The following is a 24,027-nucleotide window of genomic DNA, read 5'->3' on the forward strand; positions in this document are numbered from 1 at the left end:
TCAAAGGTAGCATAAATGTTACAGTGCTTTCAGGCAGTTTACTTAATACTGATAGGAGTGATAATTAGTTATTCTTTATTCCCTTAGGATGTTTTTAGTATGATCTTTTTTCTCATAACCAATATATTATTTTCTGGCATTTGTAGGTTTTTTGGGGGGAAGGGGGCTGAGTCATACAAGTGTTGAATGTTTTGTACAAAGTACATAAAATGCAATCAGTTTATATTTACAGGAGTAACTAGTATTCTCATATTTTTTTAAAAAAAATGTTATTCTTTCTGTTCAAAGAGGTAATATTGGTATCAAAAAGGAAGATGGTAAAGTGCTTTGATGGTAATTTATGCACCACTAGGAAATATTTGGGCCAATAATTATGAATCTTATCTAGCCCTGATGCTTTAAAATTTTCAGATGGCCCAAGATTCCATTGCTATACTTGATAACTATTCCATTATTCATTTTATCTACAATATACAATATTTGGATTTTCAATTTGATCCAACTTGCTTTTTTCCACTCTACAAATAGATGATCAGAAAATCCCCAAATCTTTTTCCTCTTTAGGCTCTCTCTCCTCTAATTGCTTACTTTTAAGTCTCTATAATATAACAGTTGATTGATGTCAAATTATTTTATTCTTTACCCTGCTTTTACTCCTTATATCACTTTAAACTTTGGACTTTGCTCTCAATTGTTGATTAAAGATATCAGGAATTTCTGATAAACTGCCCCCCCAATTCCATTCTGCATGATGCTGTTATTGTTATTGTTATGATCTCTAAATGAACAGTGTGGTATTCAGGTTGTCTACTCTGGGTACAAACTAGATATTGACACAATCTTTCATTGTCTTTCTGCTGATCTTCAAGAGTTTTTTCCAAGCTATTTCTACCATTATGGTATTCCATAACTGCCTTTAGGAGTATTGCTACTCAGCTCCATCTTTGCTTCTATGTTTCTTACTGTGGCAAAGGTCAACGTTCTTAAATGTTTTTAAAATCTGTCAAATATTGTGAGAGAATGTGTTGATTCATGCTGTTTGTAGTAGAAGCTATCTTACTAAAAAATTACTCTGTTTTGGTGTGATTGGCCTATTAATTGGTTTTGTACCGTCAGACTCAAAAAGGGGCTTTTTTTGAAATTCCATTCAAAGAATATCTATCTCCTCCTCAAAATTATTTAACAAATGTGTTGTTTTTGTCAACTATTTCATTGTTTAGTAGCACTTCTGGAGTTTGTGTTAAGTATAAATTTTCAATGCCTTCAGGTTTCCCTCTTTAGATTTAAATAACTTCTCTGTTTTTGTTTTTATTTCATCTAATCTGAGTTTAGGAATAGAGTTATTTTGAATGATCACCCTACATCGATCTGCAAGAGATTGTCATATAACTCAGAGTTGTGGCATAGAGCATTGGATTTGGAATAAAAAGGACTGTGTTTGAATGCCACCTCTGACACTAATTGTTTGACTCAGAACAGTTTCCTCATCTAATTGAATGATCCTTAGCCTCAGTTTCCTTATCTGTAAAATGAGATGGTCGATCCAGATCAAAGGTGTGGAACTTGAGGTGTGGCCATGAGGCCACACGTTCCCCACCCCTGAGATGGTCAATAAGATCCCTCCAAACTCTAATTCCATCATCCTATGATATTGCTGTCAAATAGCAATATAAAGTCCTTGTTTACAGCTGGTAATATCTGCTTCCAATTACATTATGACATAAATGCATAAAAATACTTTTACATCTTCAGTCCTTTTCATCCATACTCATGGTTGGCTTACTTCAATGGTCAGTGCCATCTGCACTGAAGCATTTCTAGCAGGAAGAATCTTAGTATTTTTGATTGTTCCAATATCTCTTACCTTCTTGTGGTACCAGAACATAAAGAAGGCTCACTTGCTTTGCCACTGTCTGTGTCAAGTTAATCATCACAGCACTTTTGAGTAGGGCTGATGCCAATTCAGCTAGTTATTAGATTCACAGGAGCAGTTACATTACTCTAGCCAGTGTGTTAACCCAATCAATGGTATCATCAGAGCCCAATTCACTATCATTTCAGGGCTCCTGCCAGGCATTTACAGTTCCTGAAGTGCTCTCTGGACACACAGAGTGGCTGATGTACATCATGGAGGCTGGCAATTTCCTTCTTGGCCACTGCTGTCTACTACTCCTTTAAAAGGAATGATGCAGTTTCAGAGGTTTATTATTTTCAGAATTACTTCTTATTCTTATTGCTATTATTACAATTATTATCACCACCCTCATTATTATTGGTGTTGTCATCATTATTATTAACTCTCCCAACTATGCAGTATCCTGGTGTCTGTTCACATTTGCACCAACACAGGTGTACAATTCTGTTTTACTTCTAAAATGACATGGTCCCAGAGCTAGTAGGCTGCAGATGTGCTGATGTTGGAAATGGAGAGGAAGTAGAAGAAAGCCCCATTCCATAATTAAAATATGTAATCTTAAAGTTTGCATGTAATACCTTAATTACAAGCACTTGATGTTCAATTGGCCATGGAGATGGGTTGTAATTGTTCTGTTGTGGGGACTTTGTACTGTTGTTGTTATTGTTGTTGTTGCTGTTTTTCTCTGATGCTCCAGAGGAGAAATCTGCTAACCACCCAGATTACAGGGGAGTCCTGAATACCACAGCATTTGGAGTAGATACTGGAGGTGACTTATTGGATCAGCCACACTTTGAGCAGGAAAGATGGTGGAGCAGCAACTTTGAATGCCATCCTGTGTATCCTGTGTAGATGGGCACCTTCCATTTCAATTCAAATAATAAGCATTTTTAAGTGCCTACTATATGTCAAGCACTGTGATGAATACTAGGGATACAAAAAAGGTGGGGGAGGGTACAATCCCAACTCTTCAGGAACTCTGAGTCTAATGGTTGGAAGAGAGTGTGCTCTTCCAATATAAGGTTGATTCTCTTGGAGACTCAAGCCTGTATTCTGTATTCTGAGGACCATGTCATTGGAAACCAGAAATTGGGCAAACCAGTTCAGGTGGTTTCCCTCCTCCCTATCACCCACGTCAGATTAAGGCCTAGAAGGAGTGGCTATAATTAAGAAGAGAGGTGCTCTGAAGTAGGGAGTTGTAAGCAAAGCATGAAAAGGCTTAGGTCCAGAATCAATGTTCTACATCCCACAAATCTGGAAATAGGTTGGCCACTTTGTGTAGGTAGTTGGGGAAACCCTTACTTCACCAAAGCCTAAGCTATTCCCTATGCCTGGAATGTCCTCTCTCCTCCTCCTCCTCCTCTCTCTAAACAATTCCTACTTATCCTTTAAAGTTCAACTCAAATACCACCTCTTCCGTGAAGCCTTTCCTTAGTAATCCCAGTTTGTAAAAACTGTTTTCTCCCAGGTGCCTCAAAAAGTTTTAAGTTTTGCACATCTGTGATAAACCTATCATCTAATGTGTGTGTGTGTGTGTGTGTGTGTGTGTGTGTGTGTGTGTGTGTGTGTGTGTTTGGCTAATACTCCTGAATGAAAGCTCCACGAAGACATGGGCTACATCTTAGCTACACTTCTGATCTTCTGCGGGACTTAGCACAGTGCTCTGCATGGAGCATATGCTCAAGAAAGGCTTAATGATTGTTGTTGAATCAAAAAGCAGGGCTCTACACTTATATCTTCACACTATATAACTAAGTATATTTCAACATGGGTCAGATAGGAAGAGTATTATGGAAAGGAAAATGTGGTATAGTAGAATAAACACTAGATTAAGAGTAGAGAACAAGGGTTTGAATCCTTGATCTGAATCTTGGCTCTACCACTCATAACATGTGTGATCTGGCAAGCTGTTTATCCTTTTGGGTTTGGGGAACACTTGAAAGGGACTAGGTGACCATTGAAGACCTTTCCAATTTTAAAGCGTAAGAATTTCCTCTCTCCCATACTATCAGGGAATATATGTTCACGGTCAGATGACCATCAATTAGCCCTCAGAAGTTAGTTCTCATTGTAGTTTCCTGGGAAAAATAACAAAAGCAATAACAACAAAAGTTGGTGGTAGTGGTGGCATGCAAACTATGTGAGCAGGAATGCTTGAATGAGATGGGGGAGTGTGGAGATGTATAAGGAGAGAAAAGGAAAGAAGAAGGCAGGAAGAGGAGATTAGGTGACATATTTGCAACAAGGTGGTAGAATAAGTTATATGTAAGGGAAATAAACCACTATGTCTATGAACTAGAGGAACAGAATATAGTGGAGAACATGTGGCTTGGGAAATGGAGGCAATATTATGGTGAAAATGTACATAGATCATCTGGTCAGAAAAAGAAAATAGATGATGAATTTTAGCAGCATATCACAAAACTGGCATGGAGATAGTATTATGGTTCCTACCCTGAGAATCTATGAATGTGTGAGTCTATAAGATTTCGGACAATTCACTTTGTCCCTGTGGGCTTCATTTTCTTTCTCTGTAAAATTAGAAGGTTGGACTAGGTAACCACTAAGATCCCTCACAGCTTGAATTCTATAATCCTAGGAACTCAGTCAAGTTTGAAGGACAGGAAAAAACTTTATTTTTTTTAACTACCATGAACAATAGGCAGATTAGAGAAGAGATAGCAAGGACCTGTTCTGGGAATAGATTAGTTGATATCAGACAACTAAAAGACAGAAAAAAAATTATTTACTTTTATTTGTTTTTGCCTTTTTAATACTATGGAGAATGATCTTCTGAAGGTAGTTAGAACACCCTACTGCAGAAATTTTAAGAAAGCACCTCCCTGCTTTTAATAAGGTTGAGTCATCAGGCTTGGATGAACTACCTCTTGCGGGGCTGAAAGGGTTTGTGATGGTGATTGCTGAGATGTGATCTCTGAAAAATAGTGGGAAATAGTAGTAGTGTTGCAGGACTGAAGATGGACAACTGCTATCCCAATTTTCAAAAGGTCAAGGGTGGATTCTTCAAACTATAATTTGGCAAGTTTGATTCCTCGTGCAACTTGAGTTGGCTTGCAGTGTATGGAGCCTTGAACCCAGAATGCAGGTCTGGAGTTTGAACCCAACTCTAGCACTTGCTACCTGTGAAATTTTAGAAAAGTTATTTATGTAATCTTTCTGGGCCTGTTTTCTCATCTGCAAAATTAGGAGGTTGGCCAAGAGTCCATTCTGTCTCTAAACCCTATGGTCCTAAATCTCTCTCCCTCTGACTACAAATTCCATGAAGCTTCCGTCCTGGAGCAACCATGTTTTATCTAGACAAATCATCTTTTATCTAAGCTTCGTATTTCCAAACACCTAGCACTGGATTTTATGCACATTAGATGTTTTATGTCTGTTAAACTGGGTCTTTAAATCTTCAATCTTTGAGAGTCACCTGAAAAAAATTACCAAGTATGGGATAAGGCACAAGTTCACTGGATCATAGATTTAGTGCCATGTGTCATTAAATAAAACACCATCATTTTATAGATGAGGAAATTGAGGCCCCCAAAGGTTAGGTAATTTGTATAGGGTTATATAGCTTGTAATAATAATCAGAGGCAGGATTTGAACAAAGGTCTATCTTGAATCCACATCCAATGTTGTCTCCATTATATTATGCTGTGGGTAATAAATACCTGTGGTTAGCTGAAAGCTAGAAACCTGAGAAGGAGCAGAGGGCAAAGTCTTAACTTTGCGAATGGGTGGGGATGGGGTACTGACAGTTGAAGTGATGAGCACTTCACAACAGCGAGGAGACCCAGATTCTGATCCTAGCCCAGCCACTTATTGACATGACCTTAAAAGCAAATCATTTCATTCTCTGGACTTCAGTTTCCTTTTCTTAAAAATAAAGAGGCTGAACTATATCAATCCATTCATCCATCAATAAAACTTTCATTAAACTATGTGTCAAGTTCTGCGATAGATATTAGAGATGCAAAAACAAAACAATCTGAGCCTTTCTAAGGGCCCTTCTAGCTTTGACAATCTGTGTGATTGATAAGTCATTGTAAACCAACTTCCATTTACTTATCTGATTTTGGCCTGGCCTAGAGGGTTGGATATGGGTTTGCTCCAGGAGACTGTAGGGAGAATTATAATTTGACCTCCTTGACTCCTGCCAAAAATAAGTGGCCCACTGACTTGAGGCTGGTTAGACATAGATTTTTCAATGAAATGTGGTTTGTGGTAATAGGATTTGACCAGTATTAGCGGCTGATGCTGATATCCAGCACAAGGAACTAAGTTTCAGCTTTTGTTTACAATGTATAGTGAACATTGAACATAGTACATGCATTATGTACACACACACACACACACACACACACACACACACACACACACACACACTTCACCTCTTGAAAGGGCCACAGAATGAAAACCATGGAAACAAATTGATTTTTTGAATGCTGATTGGGAAAAATTAGCAGCTGCAGTTTGCAATACAAAATCTGTTGTGTTTGCAAATAATATTGCATGGGTTGTTGTTGTGTCCAGAGAGGTGACCAGAGAGAGTACTAACACATCTACTATGAAGTACATAGAGGGTAATTTTCCTTCAAAGTTCTGCAATGCTTAGGTCAGTGCTGTAGCCCTACCCTAGTTCAAATAGACAAAGTCTCTCTCTCTTTCTCTCTCTCTCTCTCTCTCTCTCTCTCTCTCTCTCTCTCTCTCTCAGACTCACGCACGCGCGCGCGCGCACACACACACACACACACACACACACACACACACACACGCACTCCCAAGTCTGCCCTATAATCTCTAATCCTGACCACAGTCACTCCCCACAAACACGAATAATATATACCTTAGTTCTGCCCAAGTCAAGAGCTGGGAGTCTGTGACGTTCAGATTCATTCAAAAGGCCACACTTGAGGACCTAAAGCCTGGAGGCCACAGGTTCCTCACCCCTGGCCCAAGGTCTTCTAATCTTGCCTATACTTGCTAAATCTAAACACAGTCTCTGGTCACCAACCTCAAAATTTCACCCTAAACAAAGACCTCAACATTGACCACAAACCCTAACTTTGAGCCCAGTTCTAACCTTGCCACTTCCTGGCCATTTCCAAGCTCTGTCATTTATACTCTATCCATCCTCTTCCTTCCCCACACACCAGAACATTGGCTCTGCCCCAGGACCTTTGGCTCTGATATATGAGATTCTGATTTATCTTGTCTGGAACCATATCACTGGAACCATATCACTTTTTTAAAATAAAATGGATTTTTATTGATATCTTTTCAAAGTCTCTCTTATTTTATTTTTTTGATTACATCTAAAAAAATTTAACATTCTTTTTTAAAAATTTTGAATTCCAAATTATTTCCCTCCCTCTTTTCCCTCCTCCCCCATTGAAAAGGCAAGCAATTTCATATAGAGTATACATGTGCAGTCATACAAAACATACTTCCGTATTAGCCAGCTGCAAAAGAAAACACAGAATAAAAAAAAAAGAAAGAAAAATAAAATAAAATAAAAATGCTCCAATGATTTGCATTCATACTCCATCACTTCTTTCTTTGGAGGTGGATAGCATTTTTCGTCACAAATCTTTCTTTGGATCATTGTATAGCTCAAAATAGCTAAGTCATTCACAGGTGATCTTTATATAATATTGCTGTTACTATGTACTATGTTCTCTTGGTTCTGCTCACATCACTCTGCATCAGTTCATGTAAGCTTTTCCAGGTTTTTAAAGCATCTTGTTTGTCATTTTTCATAGCACAGTAGTATTCCATCACAATCACATACCGTAACTTGTTCATCCATTCCCAAATTGATGGGCATCCCCTCAATTTCCAGTTCTTTGCCACCACTAAAAGAACTGATATAAACATCTTTGTACATATATGTCCTTTTCCTTTTCCTTTTTAAAAATCTCTTTGGGATACAGAGCCAGTAGTGGTATGCACGCTTTTTATAACCACTATATAACATCTTAGCCTTTTCTAAAACATGCTGCCTGGCATATACTCTCTTACTCTTCCCCTCTTTCTAGTTCTTCTTTATATGTCGTCTTCATTAGAATAAAAGCTCCTTGAGTTTGGGAACTGTCTTTTGTGCTTGGACTTGTACTCCTATCACTTAGTACAGTTCACAGCACATAGGAAGCTCAGCATTAGGGTTAGGGTAGAATTAAGAAATACATATTTTCCCCCTTCATTCATTCAGCATAATCTAAATCTGACCACAGTTTCTAATAATAATTATGTACCCAAACCTTTATCAACATTCCACAGTAATGACTATACACCCTAACGCAGGATCATAGATCAAGAGAGAAAAGGGATGTTTGAGGTCATCTAGTGAATCTCTTTTATTTACAGATGAAGAAACTGAGGCCAGAGAGTTTGAGTTACTCGCCCAAGATCACATAAGTATTAAGTGGAAGAGCTAAGATTTGAATTCTGAATACTACCTCTGAAAACTAAGCAAATATGCTAAGCCTACCCATTACCCAAGTACTCCAATCAAATAGTTAAATGCAGAACATGCCTCAATTCCCATCCTGAATACTATGTCATTAATCTGCTTATTTTCCACCAACTTTGACCACACCTGAATCTTGATTGCCCTCCATCTATTCTATATGCTACTTTAGTATTTGGAGGGAAAAGAAAGAAGAATGGAAAAAGCAGGTTGGGAAGATGTTTCATGGAATTATAGATTTGAAAGTACCTCAGAGGAAACCTAAAGACACCAAGGCATGAAACTAGATCTAGAGTCAGAAAAACATGGATTTAGATCTTGTCTTTAATATTAGCTGTGTGATCATGTTTAAGTCCTTAATGAGCAGCAGCATGATGCTGGAGTTGGAATCAAGAAGACTTGGGATGAAATTCTGTGATATATTAAAAAAACGTAGCTAAAATTAGAAGAAAAGCAGGTAAATGGGAAAACTATAGCAGATTTGTTTTTGATAAAGGTTTCATTTGTAAGATATATAGTGTACTGATAGAAATTTATAAGAATAAGACCTATTTCATAATGCATAAGTGGTTAAATAATAGGAATAGGCATTTTCAGAGGAAGAAATTCAAGCTCTAAATAGCCATATAAAAATTATCTTAATTACGAATATTTTAAAAATTTAAATTAAAGCAAATCTGAGGTTCTATCTCACAACCATCAGATTGCCAAAATTAATTAAAAAAGAAATATGACTAATGCCACAGGGGGTTGGGGAAATTAGGCACGTTAAAAACACTGCTGGTAGAGCTGTAAACTGGTCTAGTCATTCTAGAATGAAATTTGGAACTACACCCTCTGTAAAATAATTAAACTATGCAAACCCTTTGATGTAGCAATAACACCATTAGATCTATATCCCAAAAAAGATCAAAGAAAAATGGAAAGGACTTATATATATATATATATATATATATATATATATATATATATATATATATATATACATATACATATACATGTGTGTGTGTGTGTGTGTGTGTGTGTGTGTATGTATAAAAGTGTTTATAGAAATTGAGGGGATATCCACCAATTGGGTGGACATATAGAGGCTGTGTTCATAACTCAAATGCTCAACAATTTATGATATTTTAATGTGATACAATACTATTGTGCTGTAAGAATTGATTAAGGGAAGGATTAAAAAAAAGCTTGAGAAGAAATGTATGAACTGATGAAGAGTGAAGTGAACACAACCAGGAGAACAAAATAATAATATTGTAAAGACAAACAACTTTGAAAGGCTTAAGAACTATCAATGAAATGACTGACCACTACTTCAGAAGACTTATGATGATGCATACTACCCACTTCCTGATAAAAAAGTGGTGGAAATACAGAGCAAATTGAGACATATTTTTGGATGTGCCAATGTAGGAATTTCTTTGTTTGGATATATATGTTTTGTAACAGGGTTTTGTTTCTCTTTCTTTCTCAACTCGGATAGATAGAAGTAGGAAGAAGAAAAGGTGGATTTATAATGAATGAAAGGAAATTTAATTTAAGTTTTTAAAAATTATGTGGCAGAGACTGTCTATATGACCCCAGACATGTCAATTTACCTCTTGGTGCCTCAGTTTCCTCATCTGCAAAAGGAGGAGACTGGACTCAGTGGATCTTGACTTCCCTCCCAGCATGAAATCTATGATCCTATGGTCCCTTTGAGTCTCAGTTTATTCATCTGTATAATGGGGCTCAGATTAGTCTGATGTCTTTAAAGTGCTTTTCAAAACTTATAGCAATATTTGGATGTTAATTCCATGATGGTTCAGAGTGGTTCAGAATAGGGGTTTTTACCCCTAGGCTTAGACCCCTGGAAAAAGTCTGCATAAATGCCTCATTTTTGTCCATAGGTTTATCACAACAAGTCCAAAATGAAAGGATGACTCCCATCCTTTGCTGCTCAGAGACTAGCCAGATTCATGACCTTATAAACAACCAACAAATGGACCTACAGTACTTCTCATGAAACAATTTAGTTATTGTTCAGGCATTTCAGTCATGTCTGACTCTTCGTGACCCCATTTGGGGTTTTCTTGGCAAAGACACTGGAGTGGTTTTGCCATTTCCTTTTCCACCTCATTTTACAGGTAAGGAACTGAGGCAAACAGGGTCAAGTGACTTGCCCAGGGTCACACAACTAGTTAGTGTCTGAGGCTGGATTTGAACTCATGATTCCAAGACTAGTGCTCTATCCACTGCATCATTTAGGTGCCCTTCATGAAACAATGGAAGAAGCTAAAACAAGGTATTTTGGATACTCTGCCTCATGGGTAAGCCACCTAACTTCTACAGCCTCAGTTTTATTTTTTCTTTTTTTAGCATGAAGACATGTGTAGCTATGTTCTAGTGAAAAGAAAACTGGGTATGGTATCCAATATTTATGAAAATAGTAACAATAATGTAATATAGGTCCCAAGTGATACAATTCCCCATTGTTCTAAGGCAGAAATTTGTAGAACACTGTATATGGTATCAGAAGGCTTGAGTTAGAATCCTGTTTCTGTCATTTACCACCTATGAAATCTTGGACAAATCATTTCCCTTCCTTTATTCTATTTCTACCTTTATGAAAACAAGGGAGTTGATTGGAATACCTGGTTTCTTAGGTCTATCACTGCTCTAATACCTGCAGCCTCCTTCAATATTTAATTAATTCTCCATCAAAGGCTCCAACTAAGAAAGAATTGCCAAGAAGGGCCGAGTGCTAGCCCCAGCTCTGCCCCTAACTTGATGGCTAACCTTTGACAAGAGGCAGTAAGATGCAGAGGAAAGCTCATGGGATTGGAAATCAAAAATCCTGGGTTCAAATCTTTGTTCTGCTCCTTTTTGGCACTTTGAACAAGTCTCTTAACTTTTCTGGACTGAGTTCCTCATGCATAAAATGAGAAGGTTGACTTCAATGATAGTCAACAACTTTCCAACTCTAAATCTAAGATCCTGAATGCATTAACAAATAATGATTCTAGAGGACTGAAGATGAGGCATCATTTCACCTCTTGACAAAGAATGGATGCATTTAAGATGCGGGATGCATTGTCAGACTCAAGCCTGTGTGGAAAATTGCTTTCCTGGACTATGCATGTTTGTAATGAAGATTTTCTTTTTGTTTCATTCTTGTTATTTTGGTAGGGGGAAAGGTAGGAATATTTTTTAAAAGACATGTTAATTTTTAAGTAATACTAAAATTAAATTTAAAAATAAATGAATCTATGATCTTGAGACATCTCTGAACCTCAGTTTCCTTCCCTTCAAGGAGTTGGGAAAAATTATTTCTAACTTCCTTTCTAGATCTAGGTCCTGTAACCTGTGAATGGTACTTCCTGTCTCTGAACCCCACTTTCCTCAGTTCAATTCAACAAGCACTTATTAAGTTGCTACTATGTGCCTGGCTCTACATTAGGCACCAGATATGTAAAGACAAAAGTGATACACTGTCTCCCCTCAAGGAGCTTACATTCTGCTGTCTTCTTTCTCTGAAAAATATTGGAGTTGAAAGTTAGGGCATGGGGGTGGAGGGAGAGAAAGGGAAACTACATGGTTTCTAAGGTCTTTCTTTATGAGTCTATAATTCTGCAACATCCAAACTCGGGCTGAGCCACGGAGATCAATAACAATCACCTGGTTTTGTTTTTTTCCTCCCTTTGTAGGCTTTTTTGTCTCTTCTCATCTTTAACTGTCTAGCTTTGTAGAAATTTGTGGCAATAACTTGGTTACTTCCCCACCCCCCACTCCACTGGCCAAAAGGACCCTCTGTTCTTGGTTAACACACTGACTGCTGATGGCTGCTATACTCCATAGCAGGGTGCCTAGCTCTACCAAGCTGAGAACACTGTTTTATTTATTAGACACATTGATGATGTGCCCATCCTGTGCACTCTAGGGCTCTGCTGCTTCATGAAAATTCAATACAATTTTAATGATTCAAAAGAGAGTCTGTGTGGCAGTAATTGCCCTTCCTAATGAGCAGATCATTTTCTGTAATATTCTAAAGGATGACAGACAAACATTTAGAAAATGACATGGTAAATATGCACTGAGAGGATCAATATGGAAAGAGAAAGATGGATCTAAGATCCAGAGGAATATCCTTGGATCAAGGCAACTGGCCAGGGAGCCCAAGATACTTTTTGTATCTTATGGTAATCCTGGGACATGTTGAGGGAGGTGAAGAAATCTGCCTTCTGAGCCTCTGCTAACTTGGCCACAATTGGGATTTTATCAATATATTAATTTAGCTAAACACTCCTTGATCTTATTTTTTCTTTTTAGCTTTGGTGAAATCCTAACTTTGGCTTGCCAAATAGGCTACTGATGGATTATGAAGTCTTGTGTAATTGTCTGACATCTCACCTGTAAAATGAGTCTGACTGGCCCTAACCATGATACAGAGGAAAGAATATTGAGCTTGGAGCCATAGGATCAAAGTTGAAATTCAGTCTATGTGATCTTGGAAAAGATACTTATACTTTCTATGTCTCAGTTTCCTTATCTGTAAAATAAAAGAGTTGGGCAAAAGAAACTCTAAGGTCCTTTCCAGTTCTAAATGAATGACCCTTTGATCCCTTTGATGGATACAACAAAGTATAAGAAAGCTATAACTGAAGGGAAATATTAATGGTGCGAGCATAGTGTACAGGGCATATTGGGTATTGTTAGCATCTGGGCAGTCGTGGATACTTCCCAGGCCACTCAGATCTCTGCTGACATCCCTCCAGGAAATGTCAGATAGTCACGTTCATTGTAGAAAGGTAGAAAACCTCTGACCTATATTAGCCTTAACCCACCCCCCAGGTTGTACTACCCTTATTTCCTTGCCTCTTTATATACTCCTTTTCAGCTCATCAGCACATTTTAAAGGGTCCCTTTCACCTTCCTTTTACTTAAGATCTCTAATAGATAAAGGACCTTTCCTTTTGTGGTTCCAGCTCAGGGACTATTTCAATGATAGTTACAGCTATGGCTAAAGCCTTTTCTCTTTCTGCTCTGGGGAAGGACTAGACATATTCCCGGAGACACAAATGATTCATCTCAACTTCCCTAGTTCCTTCTGCCTCCTTTTTTCCTTAAGCATTTGAGTCCAAGAGTACTTCTCTGGGAAAAAAAAATCCCCAATACAACCAACTGTTTCCACTGGCAACATTATCCCTCGTGCTCCACTTGGTGTTTAGCAAAAGAACACTAAGAATTTGAGCCGACTAGGTAGTAAGGTCGATAGCTTGCAGGACTTAGAATCTGGAAGACCTGGATTTGAGTCCTTACATGGATACTAGCTGTATGGCTCTGGGCAAGTCACTTAACCACTCAGCCTCAGTTTCCTCATCTGTAAAATGAGGATGCCAATAACAGCACCTACCTCACCAAGCTACTATGAGGATCAAATGAGATGACACATACAAAGTCTTTGTAAACCTGCATGAATGCTAGCTCTTTTTTTCTTCCTAGACTAAGCTTCATGGTGCCCCTACCCATGCTGCCCCTATCCCATCTTTTAAAATTCAATTCAACAAATATTAAATAAGCATCTATTATGTGCCAGATATTTTATTGGGTGCTGGAGCTACAACAACAAAAACAATATGGTTCCTGCCTAAAAGAGACTGCTATTCTATTGGGGCAATACAGTGTGCACAAAGTAATTTCAGGAGGGTGAGAACAGAAACAATAATGAAATGTGTGTCTCAAGTGATACAATTACCCATAGTCCTAAGGCAGAAATTTGTCTTTCTGGGAGAGGGTCTCTTGGAGCTCAGGGCCCTAAGCCACAGCTCCAGGAGGGGCAGTGGAGTGTTGCAGTATCCCTGACCAATCAGTAGAGTCTTTGATCACCACAGTGACTTTGATCATGAAAGTGGGACACCTTCCCCCTCACATTTGTGACCCACACTAGCTCAACTAGAGAGCAAAAACTCTCTTCCTAAGAAAGCTGATATGTCCCCTAACCTAGGGCATGAAATGGATGTTTGTCAACTTAAGGAGAATTTATTTCAATAATTCACAGAAAGGATTGGTAGCATCTAAGGGAAATCAGTTAAAGGAGAGGAACTCAAAGTAGGAGGTTGGCTCTTAAGAATGGCATTTTGATGTCACAAACACAGATGAGGATGAAGAAGGACAAGCCGCGTGAAAGAACTGAAGTGGCTCCACAGGAAATTCAGATTTTTTAAAAGGCATGGGAAAAAGATAGAAGCAAGTGAGGTTAACTGAGGAGAAGTGAAAGAGTGGTATGGTCCTGTAAGAATAATGCTAGCAGTGACAAAGCCCAGAAAGAAATGATGCTTGGATGAATGTTAAGAATGACTGAAAAGGCTAGCTCAAATTTGTTGGGGCATAAGGGAGAGGAAAGAATGTAGAGAACCACTGTCCATGGTAGCTGGTGTGATGATAATAGATTATAAATTTATTTTGTTTCTTTTTTCTCTATTAAGGAGAATAATTTTCGGACTAGGAAATATAGAACAAAATAGTTAATGGGAAAATAAAACATAGGAAATTGAAATGTTAGGGAAACAACTTAACTGCCATCAATGAGTTTAAGTTAAAAGACTCAAACAACCTAAATGCCAGGGTACTGAAATGGGTGGATGTGATTGCTGATAGGCTGTTAGTGATCTTTGAAAAAATGTTAGTAAATAAAAGGATTGCTAAGAACTGGAAAATATCCCAATTTTCAAAAAAAGGAAGAGTTTTGAATCTTAAAATCATAAGTGAGTTTGACTTGAATTCCTTAGAATGTGTTGTTAAGGAGATGCTATGTTGCCTCTTAGAAAAGGAACCAAATATAACCAAAATCTTGTGTTACTGATGAAATATTATAGGAATTGGAGCTAAAGTCATTGAGGAAGACTTCATGGAAGAACTGAGACATCAGTGATCACTAATAACTAGATTGGTTTCATCAGGAAAGAGTCATGCCTGATTAACATAAGGTTACTATTTTGGGAAATCAAGAGAACTCTATAGATATAGGAAACCTACATGTCACCAATGTTTTGAAAAATTCTCAGTATATCCCTGTGTACTAGATGAAAAGCTATGGGCTAGAAACCTTGATGGATCTGAAAATTAGTTTAATGAATTGACCCAAATCTAGGATGGTGACTAATTAGATTGATGTCAACCTCGAATTATTCTTCTGGTCAAGCACTATAGGACTCTGTCCTTAGATCTCATTGTTACACAAATCAATTGTTATCAATGACTTAAATGTAAGTGAAGATGGAATACTTACCAAATGAAACTGAGACCAATTGCTCATATGTCTGATAATATATTGAGAATCCAAAAGAAATTTAATCGTCTGCAATGTTGGTTCAAATTTTTAAAAGGTGAAATTTAATAGCATTAAATGTAAAGTCCTGTACAAGGGTCCTAAAAATCAATCACACAAATACAGGTTGGCAGAGGTTTAACTAGATAGGAGCACATGTGAAAAAGACCTGGGAGTTTTAGTGGACTTCAAATTCAATACGAAGGCCATAGCAGCTATAGTCAGAAGGCTGGAGTGGGAGGGAGGGGGATGATAGAGAAACCTGTGTTCAAGCCCCAGCTTTGTCCTTAACTTGCTGTGTCATTTTGGGGAAGTTAATTTACCTCTCTTCACCTTGGTTTCTTATTTGTAAGATGAAAGGCTTAGACTAGATAATTTGAATTCTTAGATCCAGCTATACAAGGGATGCTGAGACCATCTAGTCCAACCCGCTCATTTTACAGGTGTGTAAACTGAGTACTAGGTAAGTTAAATGGCTTGCCTAAGATCATACAGGTAGTGAGCATCAGGAGTGGGATTTGAACTCACCCCTTCTGGCCAGCTTTCTTCCCACTGTGCTATGTAGGCCCCTTTCAGCTTTTCCTTTCTGTGAATTCAAGTCTCTTCACATTTCCTCCCCCAGATAGACATGAGGACCTTTGGCTGAGGTTGGCCATGGGTCTTTCTAACTGCAACACTTGCTGTTCCCAGTCACTTTCTCCAATCTATTTCTACCTCCTCGAGCCTCCAAATCACTTCCCAAAATGAGTCTTTCCCCCTGCCTTTGGTTTATGGCTCTAAATTTTGCTCTCCCTTTCTCCCTTGTGCGCCCACAGCTCCATTGTTATTGCGATCATATATTAGATTCAATGTGTCCACAAGGCATTTTACACTCCCATAAAAAGGAGAAGGCCTCAAAGAGCTTGCTGTGTCAAAGATGGGGAAAAATGCACACCCAGGCTATCTGTTGTGCGTCATTTCCATTTTGGGCTCTGATAAGCAAAGGTTTAAAGTGGGGTTTCTTTGGTTTCATGCTGATAACAAAATAGACCATTCCATACTCGGCTAAGGATCACAGAGATAATTAGCTGCCAGGGCTGTTTGTTTCCTATCAACCTGGACAAAAAGCCAACTGAGGAGGATGGGTCTCAAGAGCTCTGAATGGCTATGAGCCATGGAAAAGGCAGACTGGAGATTAAACCAGGCAGAATACAATTTTCCTGCAATAGCCCTTTCCTCTTTCCCCTAAGTTGAGTCCCTTTCTTAATGGTTTTCTATCCCAGTCTAAGAATACTGGAAGAAGGAGAAAAAGTTTGTCTGTCAAGTGATAGATCAATCAACAGGCTTTCATTAAGCATGCACTCCGTATCAAGAAATTGTAATAGGCCTTGGACATACAAAAGCCAAAATGAAACAGTTATAACCTCAAGGAGTTTACCTTTACCAAGTTTACCAAGTTTATTCTACCAGAGGAAACAGGATGAAAACATACAGGTATATGCAAAATGTACCTAAATGGACGTATCTAATTATAGAGGCTTTCATCAATGTTGGGAACTCCCCAAAGAGGAACTTTCTAGCAGTATAGGTTACCACCTTCTCTCCAATTTGTATTCTTAAAGATTTGCCTAGAACTTAGTTCAGACATTTCAGTCACATCTGACTGACTCTTCATGCCCCTGTTTGGTGTTTTCTTTGGCTGAGATACTGGAATGGTTTGCCATTTCATTCTCCAGCTCTTTTTACAGATGAGTAAACTGAGGCAAACAGGGATAAGTGACTTGCCCAAGATCACACAGATAGTAAGTGAATGAGGCCAGATTTGGCCTCATGAAGATGAGTCTTCCTGATGCCAGGCCCAGTGGTCTATGCACTATGGCACTAGCTGGCCCATTTGCCTGGATCACTAAGAGGTGAAATGACTTCCCCACACAATTAGGATGCATCAGAGGAGGAGAACTTGACCTCAGGTCTCCCTAGTTCCAAGGCTGGCTCTGTATACACTATACTGTGGATTATAATTTTGTAGAGAGAGATTCATAACTAGGGGAATCAAGAAAGGTTGTGCTTGTTCCTTGCCAATCTGTTCCGTCAAGTGCATTACAGTCTAGCCTCAACCTACCTTTCTAGCCTTATTGTGCATTCTCCCTCTTCTCATATTCAACGGTCCAGCCCAACAGGCCTTCTTAGCATTCCTTATACATGGTACTCTTACCTCCAACTCTGAAGGCTCTGTGCCTTCACCCTGGCTGCCCCCCATATGAAACCTGCAATGCAATCTTTTCTGACCTTTGCCTCAAAGCAATCCTCATTTCCTTCAAAATTCACCTCAGGTAGCATCTGCTACATGATTAGCAGGTCCTTATAACCTCCCACCCCCAATAAGTACACCTTGTATTTAGGTTGCATGCATGTAGGTGTTGTATCTCTTCCCAAAGAATGTAAGCTTCTGGAGGACAGAGACTATTCAGTTTGTCTTCAAATACTGAGTGCCTGGCACATTGTGCTTAATGAATATTGATTGATTGATTGATTGTCATCAAGATCATAGATTTAGACATAGAAGGGAGCTCAAATGGTACCAAATGCAAAGAAACTAAGGCCCAGAGAAGGCAGATAATTTGTCCAGGGTTGCACAGCTACTTATTAATGAAGACAGGACCAGAACCCAGATCTTCTAGTACACAGACCACTGATCTTCCTAGTGTATCATGCTTACACTAGAAAGCATTATAAGGGGGAGAAATGGCCATACGTTTTCTCAACTCTCCTTCCTATGGGAACCCACATAAACTCTCTCCTCTAATAAAGCTGCTTCAGAAATGCCCTGGCTGTGAAACCTTAGAGAAATCACTTAACTACCCTGTGCCTTAGTTTTCTGCCTGTAAAATAAAGGGGTTGGACTTGATGGTTTAAATATATGATCCTATGGCCACTCTTGATCAGTTCTAATTATCAGCCAACTTTTCTTTACATAAAGCTTAAATTTGATCCCTTACAAACTCACACTCATTGTTCCTGATTCTGCCAAAGTCTCCACATGCCATGCCTTAAAATTCATGTAGAATTAATTCCTATAGATTAAGGATATTCTCCCTAAACCCTATTCTTTCGAGGATAAACACACCCATTTCCTTTGTCCCATCCTCATAGGGCATGACCTTGAGGTTGTTCTGTATCCTAAGTGTCCTCCTCCAGAAACCCTCTAATTTCTCAATATCTTACCTAAAATATGGTGCCCAGTAAAGAACATAATACTTCAGATGTACTCTAAGGGGAGAGTAATGAGTTTTTAAGATATCTTTAGTTCAGGACATGATCCCTCTATTACAGGAAAGCTTCCCTAACACCTCTTAATTCTGTTTAATTATTATTTAATTAAAATCTATTATTAATTATTATAGTATTATATATCATCTAACAGTCACATAACATATTAATAGTATATATAATTATATGCTATTAGTAATTATTTATTGTTTATTATAACTTAATTAAATTAATTAATGCTATTTCCTATTTATGCTGTATACAACTTGCTTTGTATATATTTGTTTTCATGTTGTCTCCCCATTAGATTGTAAGGTCCTTGAGAGCAGGGACTTTTTTTTTTTTGGTCTTTTTTTGTATCCTCATTGCTTAGCATAGTGCCTGGCACACAGCAGGCACTTCATACATTTTTATTGATTATTGATTGATATTAATATAGATGAAGGCCATTTTAATTTTCCTGATGACCATATCCTATACTGTGACTCCTATTATGCTTGTAGACCACTAAAATCCCCAGATCTTTTTCAGAGGAAGTGCTGTCTAGTCAAACCTCCTCCACCTTGCACTTGCCAAGCTGATTTTGTTTAACCCAAGTGAAAGATGTTACACTTGTCTCTATTAAATCTCATTTTCTTGTAAAGTTGCCCAGAATTTGAGACTCACACGTGCACATTTGTCAGACAGACCTTTCAGTGCGTCATCATCCAATTTCCCAGTGGAATTTCCATCTCTTCTTCCTGTCACTAGCATCTCAAAGGATGTCTTAAGTGACTATTGGCATGTTGTACTTAGCTGGACCTTTCGCATAAAACATTAAATAGTCATGGTTCCTGCCTTCAAAAAGCATATAATCTTACAGAGACCTTGCTGATCAGGAGAGATAGAGGTGGATGGAAGCCATCTTTGTTATTGTCACCAATAAGGGTAGAAGAAACATAGATAATACAAACTAACCAAGTCTACTTGGCTATGGAACACATACACACACATATATGCACCTACACACACACACACACACACACACACACACACACACACACACACTGTATTCTATGATAGGATCCAATCTCCTCCTAGTTCAGCCATACTCTCAATGTCTGATACCTGGAGTTATAATGTAAAAAAAAAAACTATAACTAGGACTTGGTGATTAGGCCTTTGATCCATGGTGCAAAATTTAGAGGTTAATGGCCCTTATAATCCTTCAGTAGTGTAGACAAAATGGTTAGTTTATCAAGAATAAATCAAGATCCAGAGAAGGGATGTCGCTTTCTCGAGGTACTAAAGGTAGTAAATGCCTAAAATTCTAATTCAATTCTTCCGATTCCATATCTCGTGTTCTTTTATAGTAGCAGAGAACATGTGAGAGTTCTAGGTTCTGATAAAGTGGGTGGGAATAGTAACAGCTATCATGACCTTTTCCTTAATTTCGTGGGAAGGAAGGGGGGATGAAAGTTAGCTCAGGCCTTGCTCATGAGGATGATGCAAAAGTCTGTCATGTCTGGCTGAGTATCATGGCCTTTAATAGGCATATGTAGGGTCACAGCTCAAAAACTGGAAGAGGCCTCAGAGACCATCTAGTCCCACCCTTTTGATTTACAGATGAGGAAACTCTGACCCAGCAAGGTTAAGTGCTTTACCCAAAGTTACAGTCAGAAAGTGTCAGAAACAGAATTTGAACTCAGGTCCTCAAGGCTCAGTGAACACTCCATTGTATCCGCCATGCCCGCAAAAAATAGAAGTCTAACAAGAGAGTCTCACCCAGATATCTTTCATACTTTCTCCCTTCATTTCCCTGGGAAGGTATCCTCCTTGTCAAATCAACTGAGCACCAAGGACTAACAAGTTTTGGGACCACAGGGCAAAAGTCTCAATAAAGAGATAACTATGGTCTTAATCACAGGGCTTTCCCTTTCCCTTTCCCTAGAGCATAAGGTTTTGCATTCACAGAAACCCTGAATCCCCCGAGTATTGTCACAGAGTGTTCCTTCTCCTGTTGCTGCCGGCACTTCTGTGGATCACATAGAACCATGTTTCATTTTCTCCTCATAGAAAGGAGGGAAGTGGGTGTGCTTCCTTTTCCTCAGACTTAGGTGAGTGAACCAGATGTGGAGGGAATACTAAGAGGCAGGTCAGAATTTCTAGGAGCCTATGGCTGGAGCAAGGTCATTCCCATAAAGAGAAAATATCCCAACCGGAGCATCATCAGGAATAGACCTTCAGTCTTTTGGGCCAGGCCTGATTTTCTGAAGACCAGAATAGAAGGAAAGAAAACACTAATAAGACATTTGAATATTCTGTCTCCCTGGAAAGAGCCTCTCCTCTCCTCTCCTCTCCTCTCCTCTCCTCTCCTCTCCTCTCCTCCTCTCCTCTCCTCTCCTCTCCTCTCCTCTCCTCTCCTCTCCTCTCCTCTCCTCTCCTCTCCTCTCCTCTCCCTTTCCTTTCATTTCTAGGCTCTAGATCTGTGATTTCATTGATATAGGGAACTAACAGATGAGGAAATTTCCAACATCATTGCAGTTTGGCACCTCTGGGCTAATTATGAAATTAGAGAGTTGTCTAGACCTCTAAGTTACAGGATTTGGCCATTTTTATCGATATATTTTATTTTATATTACTTTCATTTATGAATATTTTTCCCTGTCCCGAACCAGAGTTATGTCTTACAAAAACAAAGAAAAAAAGGAAAGAAAAAAATCAGTTTAGCAAAAGTAACACATGAACCATGTCTGAAAATATGTGTGATATTCACAACCATGGTCACCTACTTCAACAGAGGAGAGATACATTTTCTCACCTACGACTCACATTGTTTATTATAAATACACAGTATTCAGTTTTTATCATTCTGTTGTGCTTCCCCTCCTCCTCCCCCCATTTATATGGCTGTAGTCACTGTGTGCATTCTTTTCTTGGTCCCTTTTGTTTCATTCTACATCACTTCATTTAAGTCTTCTTCACTGAATTCTTCACAGTTATTCTCATGGTCCAGCAATATTCCATTCCATTCATGTACCAGGCCCCCCTCCCCCCATTTGTTTTGCCATTCCACAATCAATAGGCATCTATTTTGTTTCCGTTGCTCTGTGACCACAAAAGGTGCTGCTACGAATCAATCTTTGATTGGGTATAATGCCTAGTAATAAGATTTCTGGGTATGAATATTTCAGTCACTTTTTGGAGATAATACCAAACTGATTTCTCAAGTGTTTGGAGCAATGTAGAGCTCTGTTTGTGGTATGTTAGTTTGGGGGACAGCTGGGTGGTACAGTGGATACAGCACCAGCCCTGGAGTCAGGAGGACCTGAGTTCAAATCTAGCCTCAGACACTTACTAGATGTGTGACCCTGGGCAAGTCATTTAACCCTGATTGCCTCCTTAAGATAGATAGATAGATAGATAGATAGATAGATAGATAGATAGATAGATAGATAGATATAGATATAGATATTAGTGTGCTTTTCTTTCCTTAGCCCCTCCACCACTGATCATTTCCCTATTTAGTCATCTTTCCCAATTTGCTGGGTGTCAGGTGAAACTTGAGCATTTTTTTGGAGAGCATTTCACTTGTCATTAGTGATTTAGAACATTCTTTCATTAAATTGTTAGTAATTTGCAATTATTTTGAGAACTCCTTCATATCCTTTGAGAACTTCCATAAATAGAATGAATGGCTCCTGGACCAGTTACTTTTGATTTTGCAAATCTATTTTTTTCACTTGTGATGACCTCCATAATGAAACAGTCTTTCAGTGAGGACCACTGCCTTCTTAGGTGACACTCAGTGGCCTGCTCAGAGTCCAGATCTTCCCCATCACTGTTATGGCTGACATCTTGTGTCTTTGCTGGGCTTGGTCTACAGCAGCGAAACCTAAATCATGTGACGAGGGCAATTTTCATTTACGTAAGTGTCACTTGAGGTCACTAGTGGCTGCTGACAGGGACAGGAGGAGTGTAATGATGAAGATGAAGTCTCTTAAAGAAGTAGTCAGGTGAGGGACCCCTGTTGCACACTGGTTCCTCTCAACATTCATGGTACCAGTAAGTTCCAGAGAGGAGATTGTAAGAAAAAGAGGTAAATGCTGCTAGGAAAATCAGTTTGGCAATCAGGCAGTTTGACAATCTACCAGATTTGGCCATCTTCAGGATTGATCTGTGTGGCCTGATCCAATTATTGAATCTTCCTTCATTGTTCTTCAACCATGTGGGCTATATCAACACACAAAAAAACCCTGTTCAAAACCAATCAATAAATATTTACTTCTCAACTACTATAATGATAACAAATTGCATTTCTATGGCACTTTTTAAAGCATAGAAAGCTCCTCCTCCCAAACACCTCAGTGAGGTAAGTAGGCATCAAATCTGACCTCAGACATCAATTAGCCAAGTGATCCTGGGCAAGTCACTTAATCTTTGTCTGCCTTGGCTATCTCACCTGCATCCCAGAGTTGTTATAAGAATCAAATGAGATAATATTTTTAAAGTACTTAGCACAATGTCTAGCATATAAAAGGCACTTAATAAATGCTTGCTTGCTTCCTTTCTGCTTTCCTTGGACACCCACAGCAAGGATTCAAACCTATGTCTCTCCTGACTCTAAATCCAGTACTAATTCCATTACAGCACAGTTACTTCTCATTCTACGCTCAGCACTCTACTAGGTATTGGGGGCAGGAAGTAGACTCAGGCCCTGTAAAATGAGGGGCTGGACTATAGGATTGCCTTCACATCTCTTCCCATCCTAAACTCCATGAGTCTAATCCACCTGAGCCTTCTAATCAGTTACCTAATTCTAGCTCCACGACATCTCCCCTCAAATCTTCTCCTTGTTCACCATGTTCACAATCTTCCCTAGTGCAGGGCGCTGCCTCCTCAAACTAAGTTATTGCCTCTTAGTAAATTTATCTTCCAGCCTCCAGGCTCTGCTCACCTTGTTCCATTATGTTTCTGCCAAAATAATTGTCTCAAAGACCTATGACAATGAAACAAGAAAGGGAAGAGGAGTGTCAATAGAGAGCTCAGGTATTCATAGAGTAGGTGAAAAGTCAACTCCAGAGGTGTCAGGCAAAG

The sequence above is a fragment of the Phascolarctos cinereus genome, unplaced genomic scaffold (assembly GCF_003287225.1).
Source record: "Phascolarctos cinereus isolate Bilbo 61053 unplaced genomic scaffold, phaCin_HiC Scaffold_5;HRSCAF=322, whole genome shotgun sequence".
Taxonomy (NCBI): Eukaryota; Metazoa; Chordata; class Mammalia; order Diprotodontia; family Phascolarctidae; genus Phascolarctos; species Phascolarctos cinereus.